The sequence below is a fragment of the Leuciscus leuciscus genome (assembly GCF_965113295.1).
Source record: "Leuciscus leuciscus genome assembly, chromosome: 1".
Lineage (NCBI taxonomy): Eukaryota > Metazoa > Chordata > Actinopteri > Cypriniformes > Leuciscidae > Leuciscus > Leuciscus leuciscus.
In genome coordinates, this window is record NC_138725.1 from 18,545,973 (window position 1) to 18,554,200 (window position 8,228).

Genomic DNA, 8,228 nt, shown 5'->3' on the forward strand with positions numbered 1-8,228 from the left:
GCTTACCTTGATTGTCATCCAAACTTTCAAACGCGCATCAGTGGCTCCGACTCCGAACCTGTGCTCTGAACTCACTGAACTTCTCACACGCAACTGACGGATCAGGTGCAAGGTTTTCAGCGAATCAACGATCAGAGAATACTGCAGTGAGAATGTTGTAGGCAGATATTACAGCTGTGGGCCTTAAACTCCTCTCCTGTCATTAATACGCTGTGGTCTAGTCATCAACAGAAAATTAACGGATTGAGAGGGGAGAAACATGGATTTTGGCGTGACATTTCTTGCGCGTCCGTGAGAGCGTGAGATTGATGCTGTAAGCGTGAGTGTCACGCCAGATGCGTGAGAGTTGGCAACCCTGAAGTAGTTTATGTTCATGTGCTGAGCAACAAAGTCTCTTCTGTGTAAGTTAGACACACATCACTCTATAGCCAAATCTCTCCACCTATAGCCAGTGTGTGGTGAGCACAGGACACTTTGTTGATTGGTATCTATTAACTCGTGTTCAATCAACAGGAATCTGTAATTTGTCAGTTCAGATCAATGCAAAAAACTAATTCGCTCTCTGACAGTAGGTGGCGCTCATGTAAAAGCAGAAATAAAGCACTATACAGGGCTCTAGACTGCAAGTAAATGGAAATTCATTATAATCCATTATAAAGCTTGGAAGAGGCAGGCCATGTTTTTAATATTACTCAGTTTGTATTTGTCTAAAAGAAGAATGTCATACACACCTAGGATGACTTGAGGGTGAGTAAATCATGGGCACTGACTTGGAAACCAGGAGAAACATTGTGCCTTGAACGAACAAGTTCATGAAGTTTGAAGTAATATGGCTTTTAAGTCCACAAATCACCAATATTCCCTGTGGATTTAAAGGCCACCTATTATGCCCCTTTTCACAAGATGTAAAAATAAGTCTCTGATGTCCCCAGAGTGTGTATGTGAAGTTTTCGATCAAAATACCCCACAGATAATTTTTTACAGCATGTTTAAAGTGTCATTTTTGGGGGGCTGAGAAAAACGCACTGTTTTAGTGTGTCTCCTTTAAAAGTTAATGAGACACAGGGGGCGGAGCCTAACAGGCTCACACTCAGAGCCAGGATCTGAAAGCCTGTATACATGTAAGATCGTACAACACAGACGCGCTGCGCTAAAACACTACGTGAACCAACTCGAGGCCCAGAGAGAAGGAAATGAATAGTGGAATAAAGTCATTATTTTTGTTTGTTTTTTTGCGCACAAAAAGTCGCTTGATAAACTTAAGATTGAGCCACTGGAGTCACTTGGACTATATTAACGATGTCTTTAATACATTTTCTGGGCCAGCAAGTTATAATGTCTTAGAAGCCTATGGCTTAATCAAAGATCAAAGATTTAATCAAAAATATCTTAATTTGTGTTGCGAAGATGAACGAAGTTCTTACGGGGTTGGAACAACATGAGCGTGAGTAATTACTGACAGTATTTACCTTTTTGGGTGAACTAACCCTTTAAAAGATTGTTAAACTAAACATTGATTGTTAAACCATTTGTAAAACTAAATGTTTCAAAGTGTAGGAAAACAGTAGAACGAAGATTTAAAACTACAGTTATACTTAAGATTAAAGAAAATGGAATATGCTGGGATATTCACTAAATATATATATATATATATATATATATATATATATATATATATATATATATATATATATATATATATACAGTGCCCTCCACAATTATTGGCACCCCTGTTTAAGGGTGCTTTCACACTTGGTTCGATTGCCTGTTCCGAACCCGAGTTCGATTGCTCCCCCCTCCCCCTGCCCCCGATGGACTGTGTTCACATTATATTATTTGTATCCGAACCGCGGTACGCTTACATCATCAAGCTGCAGCTGGCGCGTACGGCGCGTACTCGTGTTGCTTGGTAACCGCTATGAAAAGGCGTCAAAATGGATAGAATTGCTCGCTTCACATTTGTTCTTCTTTTTTTAACCTTTGGTTTTGTTTTCAAAGAAAAGACACAAAAACACACTTGCGTCTGTCTGCCGCAAAAGTATTAAAACCGTTCCAAAGACAGCGGGATGTCCGCCCGCCCGCCAAAGACAATTTTTGTGGAGGCAAGCAGAAATCATCTCTGCTTGCAGTGCGTCAATCCCGCTTTTCGTCAAGGTAAGTGTATATAGACCCTTTTACAGTTGTTAAACACACACGCACGCAGGCACGCACCAGATTATACGTCATCAATAGCGGTTCACTTCCGCGATTTGGTACGATTGCGTTCATATCAGCAGCGAACCGTACCCGAGTTCACATGAACCGTACCCCAGACCACCTTTTTAAGCGGACTCGAGTACGGTTTGCGGGTGCGCACCCGAGTTCGGAAAACAGCGTTCACATCATCCAAACGAACCGAACTCTGACGTCATTCGAACCCGGGTGCGCACCAAAAGTGCTAGTGTGAAAGCGCCCTAAGATGTGGTCGAGGACTTCTAAAAATTCTCCCTTTTTTTTAAACAACATAGAACCCAAATGCAAAAAAGAGAAAAATCCAACCTTTTATTGAAAGGAGACATATCATGCTTTTAAATTGTTCCTTTTTACATATAAATCATACATTTGTAGTCTATATAAAGCAGAAATGCAATGCTTGGGTCTGAATTCCTCATTATTATAGCTCCACAGGCCCCTTTTCTGATGTGCGTCTGAGAGCAACTCGTTTTGGTGCAGTCTCTTTAAATACAATTGAGACACTTCATACCCCGCCCCCTCTCCAGGTTGTAGTGGTGACACTCGGTTCAACTCCATCCCGTTCGGCCATTTTTGTAGTTTGATAGCAGAGATACGATTATCTAGCGGCACAGAAACGTTTTATTCACACGTTATTAACAAAATGTCAACAGAGCCGGAGCGAGATGAAAATGAAGACGACGAACCTGCAGAACAACGTCTTCATATGGATGTATCGCAATGGTGTGTTACTGTATTTACACATGAAACTTTGGTTTTCCGACCTTTTACCACCGTGTCGATTTATTTTTATTAATATGTGCGAGGGAGAGAGAGAGCAAGACTGTGTCTAGTTTGGAGACGGTGAAGTCTTGTTTACACTTTCGCCTGGGTCCGAAGAGAGAGAGTGTGCGCGCGCGCGACCGTGTCTCTCTCTCTGCTCGTTCTTTCAGTTAAACATGCGCCCTGTCACAAGCTACCTGTCAGTTCATCTACATTAGACGGTGTAATGAAGCGTGTGGGTTACTACATCCAACAACCGAACATTTTAACTTACCCTCTCGTAACTTCTGCATCCTTTACCTTGGACTACAAAATTGCAGCGAGAAATAAAAATGGCGGATTGCTCGAAGTGTTGGGCCGGAAGTCAATGTCCTTATTTGGCAGTTCCGCTGCAAATACTGTGACGTAATAGTTCAAAAAACGTCATAGAGAACAGAAAAATCGGAACAGGTTGAAAAATATGACAAAAACAGAATATAAAGATATCACCGAAGCACCTGAAGAGAATAATTTCAACTTTTCTGTACTTCTAAACACTCCAAATATACAACAAAATGCATTTAAGGGCTAAAAAAGTGGATTTAGCATGATATGTCCCCTTTAAGTACATTACTTTGGTGGTAAAAAAAAAAAAAATCACACATTTAGAAAAAAAAAAAAACTTGAAATCATGTGTCCCACAATTATTGGCACCCCTGATATTAATTCTTTGTACAACCCCCTTTTGCCAACAAGACAGCACTTAATCTCCTCCTATAACATTTCACAAGATTGGAGAACACAGAGAGAGGGATCTTTGACCATTCTTCTTTGCACAATCTTTCTAGATCATCCAGTGTCCTGGGTCCTCTCTTATGCACTCTCCTCTTTAGCTCGCCCCACAGGTTTTTGATTGGGTTGAGGTCTGGGGACTGAGATGGCCATGGGAGGACCTTGAGTTTGTGACTGCTGAACCATTTTTGTGTCGATTTTGCCACATGTTTTGGATCATTATCCTGCTGAAAGACCCAATGACGACCTATCTTCAGCTTTCTGGCAGAGGCCATCAGGTTTTTTCTTAAAATGTCCTGGTAGTTCAAAGTGTTCATAATGCCATGCACCCTAACAAGGTTCCCAGGGCCTTTGGAAGAGAAACAGGCCCACAGCATCACAGATCCTCCACCATACTTCACGGTGGGCATGAGGTGCTTTTCGGCATACTCATCTTTTGTTTTACGCCAGACCCACTTAGAGTGTTTGTTGCCAAAAAGCTCAATCTTAGTCTCTCATCTGACCAAAGCACACGATCCCAGTTGAAGTCCCAGTGCCGCTTAGCCAACTCCAGACGTTTACGTTTGTGAGTGTCAGTGAGAAAAGGCTTTTTCCTTGCATGCCTCCCAAACAGCTTGTTGGCCTGTAGAGAGCGTCTGATGGTTGTTTTGGAGACTTTGTGACCCCAAGATGCCACTCTTTGATGCAATTCTGTGTCAGTGAGCTAATGACTTTTTTTTACTTCTCTTACCATCCTCCTCACTGTGCGTTGTGGCAAGATAAACTTGGGACCTCTTCCAGCCTTGTTTGTCACTGTTGCAGTTGTTTTAAACTTCTTAATGATTCCTCTGACTGTAGATACGGGCAAGTTAAGGCGAATGCCTGTTTTCTTGTAGCCATTGCCTGACTTATGAAGGTCGACACACATCTGCCTTACTTGAATGGTGTGTTCTCTTGTCTTTGCCATGTTGACAAATGGGTAAGAGAATTAGGCCTCTGTGTCATGTCATATTTATACCCCAGGGAAACAGGAAGTCATGAATTACTAATTAAAAGTTCCTAGATACCCTGACCAACTTTAGCAACTACAGAAAAATATATTTTTAAACAAATCAAATACATTTTTCAGCGGAATTGTTAGGGGTGCCAATAATTGTGGGACACATGATTTCAAGGTTTTTTTTTTTTTTTTTATGTGTGATTTTTTTTTTTTTACCACCAAAGTAATGTACTTAAATGAAAGGTTGGATTTTTCTCTTTTTTTTGTATTTGGGTTCTATGTTGTTTAAAAAAAAAAAGTAGAATTTTTAGAAGTCCACGACTAGCCTACATCTTAAACAGGGGTGCCAATAATTGTGGAGGGCACTGTATATACATTTTCAGAAAAGTAAACAAAACAACAAATACATCATCACAATTACCAAGTCCATCTCATTTGGCATGTTTTTAGAATTATTGATAATGTTTTAGAACTCATCTCTTTTTAAAAATATGACACATTAAGTTTCTGTTTTCATAGACGTTAAATGTAGGTTTTAAATCCTTCATGTTAATCTTCTATGAACAATTTAGATTAATGTAGAATAAACAAATGTATATTTCAGTCAGAATTATTGCTCTTCATCAACTTGAGGTCCTGGAGCTCGTTCTGTAAAGTTGAACAGAGACTCACTCGCTCTCGGGACAAGCATTTAAGGGAAATGGAAATACACACATGACTTTCTAACATTTACTGATAAGGATATAACCATTAAATATAAGAATGTGCCTCAAAAGTCATCGAAATTACAATCATTTATTTCAATCTCTGCATTTAATAAACTACTAGTGAGTGTTTTTATCACAGCTTGTAAATGATCAAGGTATTCGAATATTCGTTCGGTGGGTTGGTATTCGATTGATATTGGATTATTTTTTTTATTTTTTTTTTTGCACACCTGGGATCCCCCGCCAAACGGTTCTCATTAGCGCTTGAATAAGGCCGGCGACACACTGGCTGCGTGGCATGTCCGTTTTCATTTTGGCTCCCATGTTAACAGGTTGGAGTTTGCACACTGCCTGCGTGAGACACGCGTCTCAGGCGCGGCTCGAGCCACGCGGAAAAACGTGTGCATGCTAGAAATAGAACCGCGTACCAGCAACGTTAGTGTTCTCTGGCTAGAGCGCAGAACAGCGGAGTTTGTGTTTTGGGTTAAGCTGCGTTGCTTTGACATTGTGGAAAATAGAATAATAGAAACAAAATGTAGGCTATTCGCCTTTTTACCCGTTATATCTATCTAAATTAATCTCGTTTTTAATTTAACTTAATTTAGTTTTTTTCTTTATCTAAATTTAGTTTTTTATTTATTTAAATTTCGTTTTTCTATATTTAAATCTACCCTTTACTGTGTCAGTAATTTGTTATCCAGAAAAATATTAGATTACCTTAAAAGTATTGCTTAATTTAACAGACCTGTGTGTGTGTGCGTTTTATATCACTAGTGCAGTGTCCGTTCTCGGAGCATATAAGCCCTGTGAGGTGCGCCGCTTCCCACTCGCGCTGTTGTGTAGTTTACTAAACATTTATTAATTCTGAACGTGTTGCGTCTCGCGTGTCCATCTATACTGCACCAAATGCGACACTGCACTCCCTTGTGAAGTCGATTGGATGAACGGTTCTCAGAATAATAAGAATGCAAACGGACAGACAGACACATAGAGAATACTGCCTTTATTAGATAGAAGAATATGTTTAGCCCCCTCTCTCTGAAGCTTCGAATATTCGATGTTCATTACTACCGAACCTTCGAAGCTCAAAAAATGGTATTCGGACCAGCCCTAATATTTTTCAACATTAGCCTTATAGTACTTAGTTCAGAGTCTGAAATATTGATTATTCCTCTCTCATCATGATTGTAAGAAATGAAACTTGTTTGTTTAGCAGAACTGCCAGCAAGCATCTGGAAGGAGAGGACGGAGAGAACGCCAGTGATCCAGAACCTGCAGAATGAAACATCAAGATACTGAAGAACAAAGAGGTTGGTGTTTATTCTTGATTCCTCATTCATTCTTCATGATGAAGAACATGCTGATGCTCACCAGATTTACATTGTTTCATGACAAAACTAGTTATTTATAACACAAATCATCTTCATGACATTAAAATAGATCATAATCGTGACAGCAGTTGTTGACCAGATTTGATGAGATTAAAATGACTGTTGAACTCATCAGTGATCTTGACTTTGAGCTTCACTTTTCATTTCACGTTTGTCTCTCATTTGAAATCTCACATGATTTAATGTTTCTTTTAGACCTGATGGACGCGAATGAGAAAGGAAAAAATGTGTGTAAATCAAGTCTGAAGATTCTCATGAGGATCCACAGCAGAGAGTACACATGTGATCAATGCGGGAAGAGTTTCACTCGGGCCTTCGTTCTGAAATCACTTCTGCCTTCTCATTCAGAAGAAGAGCACCAGAAAAATTACACCGGAAAAAACACTTTCATGTTCAGGAGCTGAAGAAGAGGCCGTAACACTTTTAACAGAGACATGAATCTGATATTCATTTGAACTCATTCATTGTTTTTCAGAGATCTGTCTCATTAGTTTTAATTTTTATAAATTTTTGTACTTCAAGTTATGATTGATTAAACTCCTTATAATTATATCAACAGCTTGTTGTTATTGTCCAATTTTATTTTCTGCTGATTCTTCTTGCTTCAGGAATAATTCCATAATTTTCAGTTCTGAAAGCCAAGTATTACGTTTGCTTCAGAGGCTTCCCAGCAAACAGAGAACGTTCCCCTAACGTTGGTATTTGGTTCCTGTCTTTTTATTGTTTTGGGAACTAAATAATAATGTTCTAGGAATGCTCTTTTTATTTTATTTTTTTGCAACAATGATATAATGTTCCCAGAAGGTTGCAGGATAGTTAATTTTAACAACATAGACACTTTTAATATTAATAGAAATAGTTACCAAATATAGAACGTTTCCCAATGGTTATTGTTTATATAAATATGTAAACTAACTTTCCAATTAAAACGCTGCAGATGTTTTTGTATAATGACCTGTACAGAGCTCTGAAACTAGTTTATGCAGCATTTAATACAATTTAGCAATTAATTAAATCCAACGCATTACATTGTGAATGTGAAAAGCACAGAAATCATAAATTCTTGGGTTTGTTTATATCTTACTGCTCCTCTGAGTCTGCGCATGCTGCGCATGCTGAGTCTGCGTTCTGACGTAGAACAACTTAATAAGGATTTTACGTTATTTGAGCTTAAGAGAGTGTCAAATAGGGTTAGGAATACTTCACCAGGGAAAGATGGTATATGTTATAAAATGATTGATGAAGTTGATGATGTAGCTATACACATGTAACCTTAAGTCTTTATAATAAGATTTGGGAACAAGGAAGATTGCCTTTGTGTTGGAAACATTCTGTAGTGATTCCTATTGGAAAACCAGGAAAGGATAAGACTGAAGTTAAAAGTTA